Below are 18,256 nucleotides of genomic sequence, written 5' to 3'. Positions count from 1 at the left end.
ATGTTGCACTGCAATACTGGTTCCTCTGGGTTTTCTTTATCCTTCCTGTGTCTGGCATATTTTTAACCCTCTGTGTCACGTGCATTGAGGTGTTCCCAGCGTCCTTAACTGGCTGGAATCCGTTCAGAGTGTTCGCATTGGTATACTCCTGTCACCATGTTAGGGTCAGGCAGCGAGGGGTCCGTTACTGCTGAATGTGGCTTGGATTTGCTTGCTCCCTGTATCGTTCTCTTCCCCCGGTAAATCGCGACTTGTGACATCCCACTTTTCACTCAAGGAGTCACTCACCGGTCTCTCTTGTTCCACCAGTCTATTCTTTTCTCACTCAGCCACCATTTTAAAGTCAGGCATGGCTTGTTGCATGCCTTTTAACTCTGGGATGGAGGATTTCAGTGTCAATTCTCTGCAGGTACTGGTCCTGGCCTGTCTCTCGGTGAAATCATCATTTCTTTCCCACGTTGTTTTCTAACTGTCAAGGTTTGCTGTCTCAAGCAGTTTGCGGCGTCCCCGCATTCTGCCTTCATTCCTCCAGTGTTGGGCTGCGCGACGCCTCTCCCTCAGGTGAACTCAAGGAAATCGTACCCCCGTACTTATTACTCTGATGGGGTGCATCAGTAACCTGTGTCCTTCTGTCACATCGCTTCCCTCTCTTCGCAGCGGACTCCCTGTCCTGATTCTCTATTCAAGACCGAGCCGCGGCAGCGCAATTTGAATCCAGCGGCATCGGCTCCCAGAGCAGCTCTATACTCCGCGATGTCCGACTTCACCAGTACTGCCACCGTCAATCCTCGGCTTTAGAATGAGTTATCCCCCATTTCTGCTCCAATTCGTGACTTATCTAACAATCTCGCTGCGGAGTCTTGTCGGATTATGCCCGATCCGCCTTCTTGGTTGGCCACGCCCGCTCTTAAATTCGTTTTTCACTACTGCAATGGCTACCTCTCCCATAGGATAACATTGGAGTTACCTTATTCCTTTTTATAAGTGTAATTTCCGGGAAACATCCTATACAACGAAGTCTTAACAACGACTTGCTTTATCCACGAAGTCTTAACAACGAACCATGACGAGTCACGAAGTCTGGAACAACGAAGTACGGAACCACGACTCTCAGGCTGACGTCTTGTATTGTATTGGAACGGGAAAGAATGCTAGGCACGTCTCTTCTCTCCGCCTCACTAAATGTAATGTGATGTTTGATTCGCCAGTTTCGGGGCATGACGTCACTTTACTCGGCCCACTCACTTCTCTGAAATAAACAGTTTAGAAACTTATAATGCCTCACATTTTCTAAACATGGCACTATGTTGCAGACTAATGCATAGAGACTTGCATAAATACTACTACTTAGTTTAATTTATATTTTGTATTTAAAATCATAATTACAGCGTATTGGTATTTGATATATGGAACTTTCAAGTGTCGGTGCATATTAAAATGATTTATAATTCATGTGACCGCGAAAAAACCATGAATGCTCAGAAAAGTCACGAATAAACTAAAAGATTAAAAATTCACTTTTTAATAGAAATGAACCTTAAAGGGGAGTAAATAGAGTGAGACAAAGGGGAATGAATACCAATTCAAATGCAAAGAACAAATCACAATTATGCATGCAGATCGCAAGCATTTTAATTGCAGTCCCTTGGCTTTGTGAAAAAGAGGGTTCATTGTGCTTCACTCTGAATTAATGTGTTACAAGAAGAACTCAGCTAAATAAAAATGTAATCAAAACAAAATTATTGAAATAATTAGCAATGGGCTTTTTAATCTTTTAAATGTCGTTGTATAGGAAGTAGTTGTTAAAAAAGTAGTAATTAAATACAGATCGTTGTTTAGCTGTCGTTGTTGAGGACGTCGTGGTTTAGGCAGTAGTTGTAAAGTCATAAAACCGTAATTTCCCTCTGTACAACACCCCATATTGAGCCACACTTAAAAGTTCCACACCATTGGAGATACGATTTGTCAAGATTTAGATTGGGCCTGGCCCACTTTTTGGTGTCTTACCCCTCTAAAGTTTTGTTGCAAAAGATTTGATACCTTGCCAATACAACTCAATTACCTTGCAATTGCAACTACATGTTTTTCTTTTGTGAGCTCTACAAGTTCAAAGAACTCAGTTTCTTCTAACTCTTTTGATAACTTTAAATATCAGGAGGTGTAAGGAGGCTTTAGCCTACCTACAATTGCTCCAGACTGACTTCGTTTTCATAATAGTATATAGCTACATTGCCTCCATTCTCAAATGTAGGAGAATTGTGGGGAAATAAGAGCAATATGTCGCTTGAATGTTTTAACAGTCTATTGACCAGTTACCTCTGTTTTAAAAAATCTTCTAAACTTTTTTATTGAGGTACTGTATGATGAACTATTTGTTGACATTGCCTAATTATTTAGCTGGGTCAGAGAGGAATGGGTAGGAATATAACTATTCTAGGATATGTAATTCTAAATTTGGATCAAACATTTAGTAGCAGAACAGTGGAGAGTGAGCAAGAGATAATGTTTTTATGCAGTACCCTTTTTTAAACTGTTAGGAGATTATGGTCTAAACTATTTTTACAGAAGCACTAAGACACTTTATTATTGACTACCTGACAATTATTTGTACATAATCCTGATTGTACATCTTGTAGATGGATAATGTATTTTTCAAGTTGATTTTAACATGTGCTTGTATGCTTTTATGGCTACTGTAAACCAAATACAGCTTTTTAAAAAGAAGAAGAAAAAAAAGTGTAATTTCTAAATGGGAACAGGTAACCAGTTCATGTTTGGTGTCTCTGGAATTGTAATTAAAAATCTTAACTTATGGTGAAGTCAGATTGTAAATAGTAATTTTAATATATGCCACTTTTAGAAAGTTGACATGTTTTTATCTTAGCCATTTGGTGCCTGCAGCCTGTCTCTAGGTTGCATGACTCGGTTTACTTGACCGTTGGGTTTTGTATATTCCTCTAGACATCAACACACAATAAGAAGCTTAGGTGCACCTGGATTGGCATTCACTGGCAATATGGGAGGGAGGAGCTAGGCTCAGCCCCACTTTCACTTGAGTAAGCTATGTCGTGTCTCCATATAAAGGGCTTTATACCCCATGTTGTTATCCTGGAGCCAGGGCCAAGAAGGAAGGGCACCTGCACACTTCAAAGGCCTGCCTTTAGAAGCCGCTCCTCACTTCAAAGGTAAAACTGGGTATAAATACTGGACCTCGAAAACCAAATTTTCAGTACATTTATGGACCTGTGGATACTCTGCCAGGAAGAAAGACAGCCGTGCTGCTGAAAAGACTGCCACTCTGCTGGGCTGCTGGACAGATGCCCTGCTGACCTGCTGCCCGATTGCCTGGATGAGAACGACTGGACCTGCATCTCTTAAATTCTGAACTCCAGAGTGGCTAGTTGGCTGGCCTTCTGCTCTGAAGCCTCAGGGACACAATAGGCTTCCAAGAAATGTTCCCCTTCACCTGAACTCTACCCTGACAAGTGGTGCAACCCTAGTCCTGGACCCTTGGAAGTGGGTTTAAGGTGCTTTGCCAGCCTCTGTGGATCCAGCGGAACCGGCGTATCTCCTCTGCTACGAAGCGCAACCCCGAGCAGAACAGATGCATCACTGCTCCTGCGTGGATCGGATTCGTTGCAAAGACCCGCATTGCCTCCACAGCCTCTTCGGAACTGCTGCTGTGTGAAGCATCCTTAGCACAGACCCTTGCATCCCTTGTCGTCTGCAACATTGCCGCTTCTTGGAACTGACGTATCGCCTCAACTGCGTGATGCATCCTCGACACCAGACTTCTCATCACTAGCCTTCGTTGACGGTATCATTGAAGTCGATGCAGGATCTCACACCGCAGTCTTGCTGCATGTCGGGACCGATGCATCACTTCGGCTGAGTGATGCATCTTCGACATGGATCCACACAACGTTTCATAAACCAGGATTTAAGGTACTGTGTTCAGCGAGCCTAACTGGGCCCCTGTAACCAATCCACGCTCTATCACGGGCGCTCTGAACTTATGACTGTTCAGGTCCAGTGTGACCCGATATCCACAGTTGGCGCGTTGTGCATTTTGGGCCTATTTTCACTAAAATCTTTAAAAGAGCATACCTTCGGTTCTACCGATTGAATTTTGGTTGTTGTTTAGGTCTTGTGTTATTTATAAAATAAAGTTCTATTTTTCCTAACATGGTGTAGGATCCTTTTTGTGTGATGTTTTCACTTTATTACTGTTTGAAATGTTGCACAAATAGTTTATACATTACCTCTAAGTTAAGCCTGACTGCTCGGCGCCAAGCTACCAGAGGGTTGAGCACTGGTTAATTTAGGGTTGGCTTTTGCCTACCCTGACAAGGATTGTGGTTGCTTCTTGACCAGGACTCAAACCTCAGTCAAACAACAACCCAATTTCTTACAGTTTGTATATACGAATACCAGAGTAAAAACTTTTTTTGTTTGGGTAGGGGTGTGCCCATACTTGTGAACATCAGCTTGGTGATCCAAAGTGTCCTATATTTAGTTTGGATTGTTTACTGACTCCAGTTCTCCTACTTGGTACCTTAGGAATGGGCAAAGTCCTTCCAAATCTTGTATTTATTTCACACTTTATATTAAAGATGACCCTTAGAAAACAATGCCCATACTTTTCTAATCTTTACTCAATTTATTTTGAATCATTTTAGGCTTAATTCCAGCCACCTCCTTACCAACTACAGACACTATTATACTGTTCGTGTGTCTGTTTGGTTTCCCCATCGTTTCTTCAAGGAGTGAGCCCTTTACCTCCCTTATGACTTACTTTGGGCCAATAGTGATATCTTGGTGTCATGCAATACTTTTCGGGCATCAATTTTTATTGAGTGCTTAAAGTCCCTAAACATCGCAGCTGTACAGAGGGTCTCTCTCCTCTCAGGGTGGCTAACCACAAAGAACTCAGGAATACACTATCACTTTAGCTGTGCCATAAATTTGACACCCCCCACACTTTTTCTATTGTTTAGTCTGATTTAGTCTTTTGTCTTGGTCACCAGATGAGAAATCTCTTAAACCCTGCTCACATTGGTCTCGTACCACTAGTTTTAGCGAGAATTAATTCTCCATTGTTGAAATAGCTTATTTATAAATCTCCTTACCCCATGCTGGGTCCCTCATAAGTTTCCTACCAAGGTTTTACGACGCTCTGGGAGGGTCTGCTCTCTCAGGCACATCAAATGATGCAGAGGATGATGTAGGCAGGGTTTGTGGTGGAGTATGTTTATGTTTATGTTTAGGCAACTTATATAGCGAGCAAATACCCTGGGGTGTCTCGGCGCTTCAGGAGTAATTCAAAGGATACTCGCTGAGAGTGGAGACTACTGGCTGAAAAGCCAGGTCTTTAATTGTTTCCTGAATATGAAAAGTGTGGGGCTAGTTTTAATGGGGAGTGGAAGGGTGTTCCAGAGTCTGGCGACTAAGAAACGTCGGTCTCCCCAGGAGGCTTTCTTGGTGCGTGGGACCGTAAGTTGGTGTGCTGAGGAGGAGCGTAGTGGTCTGTTGGGGGTGTATAGACTTAGTGATTGTTTTAGCAACTGTGGTCCCATATTATTGATTGCCTTGTATGCGATACATAGTGCCTTGAATTTGGTCCGGCTTCTGATGGGCAACCAATGAAGTTGGCGGATGGTGGGTGAGATGGATTGGAACTTGGGTATACCTGCTAAGATTCTGGCTGCCGAGTTTTGGACCAACTGTAGCTTATTGAGGACTTTCTGTTGCACATTCAGCAAGAGTGCGTTGCAGTAGTCTATTTTTGAGAGTATTAATGTGGACATCAGGGTTTTGCCTGCGGAGGGTGGGAGGAAAGGGAGTAGTTTCTTTATTTTTTTTAGGGTGTAGAAGGAGGAAGAGACAACCGCATTGGCATGGTGAATAAACAAGAGTTTATCATCAAACAGGATCCCCAGGTTTCTGACTTTAGTGATGGGTTCTGGAGGGGGACCTAGCACATTAGGCCACCAGGTGGGGGACCAGCCTGGGGTGAGGGATCCGTAGGTCATTACCTCCGTTTTATTGGCGTTTAGCACACGCTAGCACACGCTAGATAGGGAAGATAGGGAAGATGGTTGTCTCAAGGCTTCCTGGTTGAAGAGGCGCAGGATTGGAGAAGCCTAGTTCTCCAAAGGCAACCTTACATTTTCTGACTGCATGTTGTAGGTCTCCAGATCTACAGCGAGGCAGAGCAGCAAAACATCGACTTACCTCAACAAATCCCTCGGCAGCGCAGACGAGGGATCTACCTTCAGATTTATAGATGCCATCTCATCCCCAATGTCTGTGCCAGCAGTGATAGTCAATACCGAAGCAAAGCATGGCGCTTACACCTGTAACTAGTGTGTTCTCATCAGAGAACACCATTCCCAAGTGTGGTGTATTATGGTGATGTTTAGTAGGTCACCTGCCATCGGGAACCAATCAGGGCCAGATGCCTGCCCTTATCGCTCCTCCCCACATTGCTAGACAAGAAGGTGCCTGCAGTGGCATTTTTTGTTATCTCACTGGGGCAGGGAATCAAAGTCTATATTCATTCAAGCTCTCTCTTTCTTGATGTCCACACATATTAGAGTGCTACCTATCCACTAAAAGTGATTTTGCATCTTGTCAGGGATATGAAGCGGTGTATAAATGCAATCACATTTTCCAATGTAATTCCATATGGCCTGGTTGAAATTTAACCTGATCTGAATCTTTATCAGACCTGGACCTCAAAAATATGCAGTATCTGCTCAGAGAGATATCAAGGCAATTGACAACACCCTTTCCTCTTTGGAAAGTGGCCAGGGCTGCACAAGAGTATTCGGAGACACTCTTTCTTCTTTTGGTTCACTCTGGGACCATCTCCACCATGATCATGCGGAGGAGAGGAGATATGTCTATCTGACCAGTCCAGCTGTCTTTCTTGAGCATAATGTCTTTCCATGACCAAAGCCCAAGTAAAAAGCTCCTTGACTATAGTCTGCTGAGAAAGGTCCACGACTAAAGGTCCACATAACTACCCTCAGGGCTTAAGCGCAATTGACGTTGGATTTCGAGATCAATTTTCGAACGCTAACAGGAGAAGAAATAATGGTAGGGCATCTACTTATGGTCTGGCGAATTTAATGATGTAGCCATACCAGTGAAGCCTCACAATCTAGTTCCGTTCTTTACAAAAAATTTTGAATTAAAAAAATATTTGAGGGGAGACTAATCAGGAAGCAAGTGTGCTTTCAGTAATTGGGGTGGTCCAAAGAAGTCTTCGGCATGCCCAGTTAATTGGAGCGAGTGATGATCTCTTGAAAAGGATCCATAAATGCAACTTTAGTTTGCCAGGGGAAATTAACCTTCAGACACGAGGAGGACATTATGAAATGTACCAAAAGCTGGTGATGATCTCTTGAAAAGGATCCATAAATGCAGATTTAGTTTGCCAGGGGAAATTAACCTGCAGACACGAGGAGGACATTATGAAATGTACCAAAAGCTGGTGATGATCTCTTGAAAAGGATCCATAAATGCAGATTTAGTTTGCCAGGGGAAATTAACCCGCAGACACAAGGAGGACATTTTGAAATTTACCAAAATCTGCTGAAGAATCGAATGCTTGTCGTTTTAGATGGGCACGCATAGAATGAAGTGCTCTTGGGGGCATTTCAAAGCCTGGAGGTATTAGGAGGGCAATGTGATGTGCCCAAGACCTTATCCAGGATTGTGTCACTCCTTGATGTCCGGTGCATGTATAGATAACAAATAGGAAAGTAAAAAGTTTAAGTACAAGTACCAGTCTGTAAATGATAACACTAGGGAGGTGGCAGCTAATCGTGCATGCCATGGAACAATTTGGGATCCCTGCAAAGACAATCTTTTCTAGGAAAAAAAACTTCTAGAATATCTCAAAGGCTGTGAGACATGATTTTAAAGTGAGGCATACTAATGGGCACAGATAACATTGGTGGGACCATCTCTAACAAGTATTTTTGAGGAGTGTCAATAAGCAAGGGTTAAGCATTACACTTTCACCCTCTTTTAAAAAAAAAATCTTATTCTCTTTTATTTTTTGTATTTCTTGCTGTCATTCGCCCTTCCATCCTTTTCCAGCGCTTGTTTTCTTTTTCCTTTGCTATCGTATTTCCATTTTGCTTAAAGGCTGCGTTTTTTTGGTTTCTTTCTCTACAATGCTGCATCCTCCTGCAGGCTTAGCTAGAGTCAGGTTTCTGTCTTTTTCTTTTAAAATGCTCTTTGCTTTGTGTGAGAAGTTGGCCTGATGTGCAGTGCTCACTATTCTAGTGATCACTATATATCAGTCCAAACAACCCTTATTGATGATTGGTTGTAAGTCAACCTTATAGACCAGCTATCCTAGTAGCATGGATACGAGCAGTCTAAGGCTAAGACTCTAGAGGGCGTGTTAAGCCAGCTGTTTTACCATCACATTACCCCTTGAACACCCAGTGAAAGGACACCACACAAGTGTTATGAAAATAAACAATGTATTTATTAGAATCACAACAACCCTGTACTCTTTATGAGGACAGGGTGCTAAGCACACAACAAAACTCTTACGAAAATACTTTTAAGTTAGCACGTTACACAAATGCCCGAGGGGCACGAAAAACCATATACTTTCAAAGTGGAATGCGAATTACTAGCAGGTAAGTAACGATTCTCAGAGGCTTTGGGATCGCTAGGACTGGACTACTGAACCTTTAGATTACTAGCAGGAGGCCTAGGGAACTCGGGTGCAGAGTGTGCACTCTCACGCGGGATGCGGGACAAAGTCTATGGAAGCTAGAATTCACAAAGTTAGTGTTCACGGGCGAACCCGACCTGGTAGGGAGAAAACGACAGTGGATCCTGACCCTTGGATAGTGAGGCTATGCTGGGACACCGGAGTGCCGAAGTTACCTAGCCCAGGGGCTGCAGCTGCATAGGTCTGAAAAGACGTCGGGGATCTCGTTGCCGGACCAGGAGCCTGGAAGGAAGAAGTTGCTGGCAGGCGACCAGTGAAGGAAAGTTCGATGGATCCAAGCCTGGATCAAGGAAGAAGAAACCTGAAAGCAGAGGGGACCAAGTTCTTGAATCACTAGCCAGTGATTAAGTGGGCACCAGGATGGCACCGGGCGAAGTCACCGCAGTCAGGTGAGTGGGCGCTGCTGGGCCCTGCAGTCTCTCGGACCAGGAGGCGTTGTCGGCGACCAGGATGGAGGTGCGAGCTGTCCCACGGAGGATGAAGTCGTTGGCGTCGAAGTCACCCAGGATTGGGCAACAAGCCTTGGCTAATTCAAGCCCACGCGGTGGACTCAAAATGGCGTCTTGAGTGGACCAGGAGGGTCCGGGGTGCTCCTCTTCTGGAAGGGAGCAAGGGCCAGTCTGGAGCAACCAGACCAGCAGCAGAAATGTCGTCGGGCGTCGTCAGGAAGGCCACAAGCCAACGGGCTAGTAGCCAAACAACGCGGTGAGCAGCGGAAAGCAGAAGGGCCCCACGCAGATCGTGGAGATGCTGGGGGGCTGCACTTCGGAGCTGGAGCTGCTCAGAGTCGGGGCTTCTCGGACCCCAAAGCACTCACCAGTAGATTACTCGGCGGGCTTGCTGGAAAGAAGTCGTGCAGTCTTGCAGATGGCCGGTCCCTTGAGGTCTCGTCGCACCCACGGTTCTCAGCTGGGCTGTAGAGGTGGGTAGAGGTCAGAGGTGCCAGGGAAGCCGGTTCTCGTCGAGCTGGGCAGTCGGATTCCGGAGGAAGGACTTACAGCAGACCGCAGTGTTCTTAAGATGGTGCCTGCGGATGCAGGGTGACTACTCCTTAGTCACAAGGGAGAAATCTTAGGAAGAAGTCTTGAGTTCCTTTCGCAGAAAGTAGTTTCAGGATTCAAAGATGATCTGATTTGGAAGGGGGCCAGTCTCTACCTTTATCCTGTAAAAAGGGGCTGGCACGCGACTAAGTCCTGCCCTATGGGTGGGACTGGGAGGGGGGTGGTTACACCCACTTCCTTGGCGGGCTTTTCCCCAGCACAGGGTCTGGAGTGACCCTGGAACTGGTTCCAGCCAGCCTATGCACAGTGAGCACCGGGGTGCCACGTGCAGTCACCTTCCTCTAAAGCCCTGCCTACCTACAATACACAAAACCCTGTCTGGGACGGTGCTGGCACCGCCCCTGGCAGGAAACCCTTTGTCCTTATCTCCTGCTCTGGGAGGACTCCCAGCAGCAGGAGGGCAGACTTGTGTCTCGGTGGCAGCATCCATTTTGTGGATGCTAAGGCTCTGTCTGACTTTAACCGGGGTTAGGGGTTACATACATGTCGTGTCCCTCTAGAAGGGTGGAATGCTAACCCCGTCGCCAGAATTGGCGAGGGGTTAGTATTCCAATTCGTATGACACCTTACTCGACATGTTTTGATAAAGCGATACCAGAGTTGGCATATAACCGCGAGGATTATAATGCACTTAAGAGTATATGGTATGCGATATCATGGAAACGGCTAAGGGATGGATCCCGAAAGCCGCAGACAGGCTCAGCTCATGCCAGAGCACCATCTCACACGATTCCAAGCACTCTGCCTTCAGGATTGTTAAGGCCTGCCATAGGAGTGACTGATAGGAGATCTGTGTGTCCATTTTTAGGGTTAGATATAGGTATACTATATCTAAGCAAAGGGTGATTACACCACCTTGCCCCAGCTGTCAAGCAACCAGTTGTGTCAGATTTGGATGGCCATCCAGGGGTGGCATAATACATGCTGCAGCCCCTGGTAGGCCCTGGGTACACCTATGCCCTGGGTACCTAAGGTACACTGTACAGGGACTGATAAGGTGACTCAGTATCCAATTTAGATATGTACCTAAGGTACATGGAATCCATTTTACAGAGAGAGCAGTAGGCCTGGGGTCCTGAATAGCAGGGCCCCAGGTCAACTAAGTCAGAAAACCAGCAAAACACCAGGCAAAAAGTTGGGGGCAACCATAGTCAGGGATCAACCTTCCTACATAACCCCCCCCCAAACGAAAGGAGATAAGGCTATCCTTGTCCAGGTAAGCCTATATTGCCTAAGTGGCCATTTAAGGAAGTACCAGCACTGGCATGGTTACCCCCTATGTCATGGTCCACTAAGCAATCCCTCACCCTAAGGGTGTCTGAGGGTCTCCACCATAGGGAATCTCTACCTGTGGTGTGTTTTGTCAAAGAAAAAGGCTGGTGCTGAAATGGAGTACTGAAGTGAGGCTCCACTAATTTTGGGCTCAGCTTCCTCCAATCATTTTCCACCATATAGGCCTTTCTTTCCAAGACTGAGTTGTTTTGGGCTCTCAGGGTCAACCTCTGGCTACCTACAGCTGGAGGTTGGGTCCCTCTGTTTGGCTTACTGGAGGGACAGGTCAGGTCTGGGGCCCTCAGGTCCCAAGTTTGGCTGTGCCCAACAGTGTCCATCTGTGGGAGGTCCCTAACTAAATTTAAGGGGGATCCCTCAGGAGTCTGTTTTATTTTCACTTGGCTAGGATTACTAGCTTCAGTGCCCTTAATCTGCTGATTGGGAAATTCTTTTGGACAGGGGGCCCTTGGGGGTCCACCACTGGCCTCCCTGACTTCTACAGCCCTGGGCTGACTGAGGCAGGGTAGAGAGGGGCAGGTTACCTGCTCCAGACTGGGTCCCACCTTGGAAGGGTCCACTGACATCAGGGGTTCTGCCAGGCTAGGCCTGACTACCTCTGTGGCAGTTTCTTCACAAGGGGTCAGATCAGTTCCCTGAGGAGGCTGATCCTTTCCTAAAGTCTGGTGGGAGGGAGATTTCTCTTCCTCCTCAATACTCTCTGTCTGAGTGGAGTGATCCATAGTTTCAGGCTTCACAACACTGTCATCTGTCTGAGTTTGAGCTGTGGCCATCACAACTCTCCCAACCTTTTCAGGAGGGGGCTCAGTTTGGGTGTGGGCTGTGACCATCACAGCCTTGACAACCTGTTCTGGGAAGGAAGTTGTCTGAGATTGGGTTGTGACTGGCACAACCCTCCTGACCTGTTCAGGGAGGATATCTTGGACTGGGGCTGTGGCTATCACTGCCCCACTAACCTTACCATGGATGTTTACCATTTTAGAATGGGTTTCTTGCTCAACTTCAGCCCAGGCTGAGAGCTCTAAATCATTCCCCAGTAGGCAATCTACAGGCAAGTTTGGTGACACTGCCACTCTCTTGTGGCCAGTGACACCTCCCCAGCTGAGATTGACCACTGCCATGGGATGATCTCTCTGTACTCCATCAATATTGGTCACCTGGTATGTGGCACCAGGTAAAAGTTGCCTTGAGGGGACTAGACTCTCAGTCACCATAGTGATGCTAGCCCCTGTGTCTCTATAGGCCTCAACTTTTATACCATTGATGAGGGGCTCCTGTCTGTACTTGCCCAAAGTGTTGGGACAAGTTGTGAAATTGGCAAACCCCATGCCAGTCTCACAGACAAGAGTATCTAAGTTTGGGGACCTGGTTAGGCCAGAGTCCCCAGGAACTCCTAAAGTAAATGCACCCAAATTCTTGGGGGCACTCCCACCACCTGGGGGATTACTACTAGTAGTAACAGGAGGTTTGGGAATGTTACTTGGGGGTATGTTTTCCTTATTGTTATTCTTTGGGCAACTGCTGTCAGTTTTTAAATGACCCACCTGTTTACAGGGATAACAATAAGGTTTCTTCTGGTTGTTGGAAGGATTCTGGGACCCACCCCCCTCAGAGGATTTTTGGGGCCCTGATGTGGTTTGATCTGTAGATTTATTCCCACCCTTCTCTTGAGGCTTGGTTGATTCCTTTTTCTGGTCACCACCTTGGTTCTTGGGCCTAATCCTGGTTCTGACCCATTTGTCTGCCCTCTTACCCAATTCTTGTGGAGAGGTCAGATCAGAGTCTACCAGGTGCTGGTGTAATAACTGGTTCTGACAATTATTTAAGACTTGCTCTCTCATAATTAGATTATACAATCCCTTGAAATCAGTAACCTTACTACCCAGTAGCCAGCCTTCCAAAGCCTTAGTGGCACAATCAACAAAGTCAGACCAGTCCTGAGACTGAGTTTTCTGGGTGTCTCTGAACAGCAACCTGTACTGCTCAGTGGTTAAGCCAAACCCATCAACCAGTGCATTTTTCAGGACCTGGTAATCATTAGCATCCTCCACTCTTGTAGTGAGGAGCTTATCTCTACCTTTACCATCAAAGGAGAGCCACAGTATAGCTGCCCACTGACTTTGGGGGATGCACTGTACAGTGCAGGCCCTCTCCAAAGCAGCCATCCATTTCTGGATGTCATCCCCTTGCTTAAAGGGGGGCACTATTTTAGTCAGGTGTTTAGTATCTAAACCCTTCTCTCTATCTCTTGGGAGATTGCTGCCACCAGTGGGAGTTAGCCCACTCATCTGCTGCTCTCTTGCCAGGGCAAGCTTCTCTTTGGCCAGGGCAATTTCTTCCCTTTCAATCCTTAGTTCAGCTTGTCTCATCCTAGCCTCATGCTCCCTTCTCTGAGGGGAAGTAAATCTCCTCTGTGGAGGATTCCTTCTCCCCTGAGAAGAGGCATTAGAGTGCAGAGATCTATTGGAGTCCCTAGAAAGAGATCTATCTCTCCTAACTCCAAGGTTAGGCCCACTTCGGGTTAGTACTGGGGGGCCCCCAGATCCTAGCCCAAGTAAGTCTAAGTTGGTCCTAGTTAGCCTTCTGACTACCTCAAGACCTTTGTCTACCTCATCCCCAGAGAGTACCTCCTGATCCTCCTCCTCAACTGCTGAATCAGTGTTGGGGAGGTCTGGATCCCCAGAGGTTCCCTCTAAGGCTGGCATGCTCTCATGTAACTGAGAGAGCTTTCTGGCATCATATGTCTCTAAGAGACCTATCAGAAAGGGAATGGTGGGGTTAGACCCCTGCTTCAGTTTCCTGGAGACACAGAGTTGCCTCATCTCCTGAAAATTGAGAGCTGCATATCTTGAAGTGACCTGTGGAGGGTCAACACTGACCAGGGGAGTCTCAGTAGAGTCCCCCTGAGTCGACATGCTTTTCTAGTGAGGTGTAAGTGGTGCACTTACCTACACTATATGTTTGCCTACTGATCCCTTGCTAGAGTTGTAGTTTAGGGTGTGCTAGGCCCTAGGAGCTACAACAGCTGGTTCAGTAGAACTCAGAGTATTCTAAGCTAAGTTATATGTACCTTTAGTACTTATGTGATCTTTCACAAGATATTCTTAGGGCATGTGTGGTAAAACAACAGCAAGCTCAAATCCCAACCGCTGCTCACCAATGTGAGAAGTTGGCCTGATGTGCAGTGCTCACTATTCTAGTGATCACTATATATCAGTCCAAACAACCCTTATTGATGATTGGTTGTAAGTCAACCTTATAGACCAGCTATCCTAGTAGCATGGATACGAGCAGTCTAAGGCTAAGACTCTAGAGGGCGTGTTAAGCCAGCTGTTTTACCATCACATTACCCCTTGAACACCCAGTGAAAGGACACCACACAAGTGTTATGAAAATAAACAATGTATTTATTAGAATCACAACAACCCTGTACTCTTTATGAGGACAGGGTGCTAAGCACACAACAAAACTCTTACGAAAATACTTTTAAGTTAGCACGTTACACAAATGCCCGAGGGGCACGAAAAACCATATACTTTCAAAGTGGAATGCGAATTACTAGCAGGTAAGTAACGATTCTCAGAGGCTTTGGGATCGCTAGGACTGGACTACTGAACCTTTAGATTACTAGCAGGAGGCCTAGGGAACTCGGGTGCAGAGTGTGCACTCTCACGCGGGATGCGGGACAAAGTCTATGGAAGCTAGAATTCACAAAGTTAGTGTTCACGGGCGAACCCGACCTGGTAGGGAGAAAACGACAGTGGATCCTGACCCTTGGATAGTGAGGCTATGCTGGGACACCGGAGTGCCGAAGTTACCTAGCCCAGGGGCTGCAGCTGCATAGGTCTGAAAAGACGTCGGGGATCTCGTTGCCGGACCAGGAGCCTGGAAGGAAGAAGTTGCTGGCAGGCGACCAGTGAAGGAAAGTTCGATGGATCCAAGCCTGGATCAAGGAAGAAGAAACCTGAAAGCAGAGGGGACCAAGTTCTTGAATCACTAGCCAGTGATTAAGTGGGCACCAGGATGGCACCGGGCGAAGTCACCGCAGTCAGGTGAGTGGGCGCTGCTGGGCCCTGCAGTCTCTCGGACCAGGAGGCGTTGTCGGCGACCAGGATGGAGGTGCGAGCTGTCCCACGGAGGATGAAGTCGTTGGCGTCGAAGTCACCCAGGATTGGGCAACAAGCCTTGGCTAATTCAAGCCCACGCGGTGGACTCAAAATGGCGTCTTGAGTGGACCAGGAGGGTCCGGGGTGCTCCTCTTCTGGAAGGGAGCAAGGGCCAGTCTGGAGCAACCAGACCAGCAGCAGAAATGTCGTCGGGCGTCGTCAGGAAGGCCACAAGCCAACGGGCTAGTAGCCAAACAACGCGGTGAGCAGCGGAAAGCAGAAGGGCCCCACGCAGATCGTGGAGATGCTGGGGGGCTGCACTTCGGAGCTGGAGCTGCTCAGAGTCGGGGCTTCTCGGACCCCAAAGCACTCACCAGTAGATTACTCGGCGGGCTTGCTGGAAAGAAGTCGTGCAGTCTTGCAGATGGCCGGTCCCTTGAGGTCTCGTCGCACCCACGGTTCTCAGCTGGGCTGTAGAGGTGGGTAGAGGTCAGAGGTGCCAGGGAAGCCGGTTCTCGTCGAGCTGGGCAGTCGGATTCCGGAGGAAGGACTTACAGCAGACCGCAGTGTTCTTAAGATGGTGCCTGCGGATGCAGGGTGACTACTCCTTAGTCACAAGGGAGAAATCTTAGGAAGAAGTCTTGAGTTCCTTTCGCAGAAAGTAGTTTCAGGATTCAAAGATGATCTGATTTGGAAGGGGGCCAGTCTCTACCTTTATCCTGTAAAAAGGGGCTGGCACGCGACTAAGTCCTGCCCTATGGGTGGGACTGGGAGGGGGGTGGTTACACCCACTTCCTTGGCGGGCTTTTCCCCAGCACAGGGTCTGGAGTGACCCTGGAACTGGTTCCAGCCAGCCTATGCACAGTGAGCACCGGGGTGCCACGTGCAGTCACCTTCCTCTAAAGCCCTGCCTACCTACAATACACAAAACCCTGTCTGGGACGGTGCTGGCACCGCCCCTGGCAGGAAACCCTTTGTCCTTATCTCCTGCTCTGGGAGGACTCCCAGCAGCAGGAGGGCAGACTTGTGTCTCGGTGGCAGCATCCATTTTGTGGATGCTAAGGCTCTGTCTGACTTTAACCGGGGTTAGGGGTTACATACATGTCGTGTCCCTCTAGAAGGGTGGAATGCTAACCCCGTCGCCAGAATTGGCGAGGGGTTAGTATTCCAATTCGTATGACACCTTACTCGACATGTTTTGATAAAGCGATACCAGAGTTGGCATATAACCGCGAGGATTATAATGCACTTAAGAGTATATGGTATGCGATATCATGGAAACGGCTAAGGGATGGATCCCGAAAGCCGCAGACAGGCTCAGCTCATGCCAGAGCACCATCTCACACGATTCCAAGCACTCTGCCTTCAGGATTGTTAAGGCCTGCCATAGGAGTGACTGATAGGAGATCTGTGTGTCCATTTTTAGGGTTAGATATAGGTATACTATATCTAAAGCAAAGGGTGATTACACCACCTTGCCCCAGCTGTCAAGCAACCAGTTGTGTCAGATTTGGATGGCCATCCAGGGGTGGCATAATACATGCTGCAGCCCCTGGTAGGCCCTGGGTACACCTATGCCCTGGGTACCTAAGGTACACTGTACAGGGACTGATAAGGTGACTCAGTATCCAATTTAGATATGTACCTAAGGTACATGGAATCCATTTTACAGAGAGAGCAGTAGGCCTGGGGTCCTGAATAGCAGGGCCCCAGGTCAACTAAGTCAGAAAACCAGCAAAACACCAGGCAAAAAGTTGGGGGCAACCATAGTCAGGGATCAACCTTCCTACACTTTGTATAATACGTTTGGTGATATGGGACGAGAGTGGGGAGGGGTGGGAGGAAAGCAGCCAGGGCACTGGTCCTACCCTGGAGGCGCCACTTTGAAAGATGTGGCAGTGAGAACATCCGTGCGCAGGGCCTTGGCAGCCGCTCTTAAGCTCTCCCTGCCATTGGCGGCAGAAAGGATTCTGACAACCAACAAGTCTTATTGTGGGCGAAGATGGCAGCTTGGCAGAGTCTGCAAAGAAATTCCACAGAGAAGCCATTTTTCTTCCTCCGTTCTGCCGTAAGAGGGTGGGAGGGAGCAGCCGGGTCTTTTGAGGCTCACAGAGATGTACTTATTGGGTGCGGAAGGGAGCCAGAAGAACCAGAGAGGCAACAGATGCCCCGGGGAGCAGAGAAGGAACGTTACTGGGGCAAGTGAGGATGTGCGGATCCCTCCTCAGCAAACACGGACTCACAGGGGGTGAGGGAAGGGTGAATGAGTGCACGGGGTGGGAGATTCGTTTATGAAAGGGATGCAGAAGGAGAGTATCCATAGCTGTAGGATTTGTGACTACAGGGGATGGAACCTGTAGGATGAGTTAATTTGTGAGGCAGAGGCTGTATGGTATGGATGCGAGGTATATCAAATGCAGCTGTGCCCGGCTGGAGGAAGGGTGTCTGCCAGTGGGGGGCGATAAAGGTGTAAGTGGAACCAAGAATGAAATGTGCGTGGGAGAGAAGACTATTATGGTCGGCGGGATGCCAGTCTGTGTGGGTTGGAGGGGTCGTTTATTCGTGTGTCAGCGAATGAATGTGTGGATGCATAGGATGTATACACGCCTGGGATGGGTGGTGTGAGCGTACGTGGGTTGGGAGATGAATGCATGCATATGTAGGCAGATGAATGTGTGGGGTGGAAGGTCAGCACGTGCCAACTCTGGGAATTATTGTTAAAAAGATCAGAGCGATAGCACAGTGTGGTCATTTTATGTTGTATATTATTCAGGTTTTCCCTGTTCTGTTCGCACACTGAGGCGCCTGCACTATTGTCATAAACACAGTGTATGCAAAATATGAAATCTACCAATACGTTAATAACAGCATAAAAGTGAGACTTTCTATGGGTAGATTTTTTCAGCATACATTTATTATTGTCGGCAGGTGTTTTGATTCAAAATACAGACACCACTGATCTTTCACACACAGTCTACTAAATAAGTCCCTCAGGACGAGTGCTTCCTAGTATAATAATATCCCAGTCCTGGTGGGCA

The 18,256-nt window shown here is 47.3% G+C and overlaps 1 protein-coding gene across 1 annotated transcript in view; it reads right to left on the bottom strand.

The window, feature by feature from the left end:
- Window positions 1-18,256, bottom strand: part of EFHD1 (EF-hand domain family member D1) — a 352,312-nt gene that overhangs the window by 165,353 nt on the left and 168,703 nt on the right. The window lies entirely within an intron of this gene.

This window comes from Lissotriton helveticus, chromosome 11 (assembly GCF_964261635.1).
Source record: "Lissotriton helveticus chromosome 11, aLisHel1.1, whole genome shotgun sequence".
Taxonomy (NCBI): domain Eukaryota; kingdom Metazoa; phylum Chordata; class Amphibia; order Caudata; family Salamandridae; genus Lissotriton; species Lissotriton helveticus.
The sequence above is the reverse complement of the archived record's forward strand: the minus strand, read 5'-3'. Positions and strand labels throughout refer to the sequence as shown.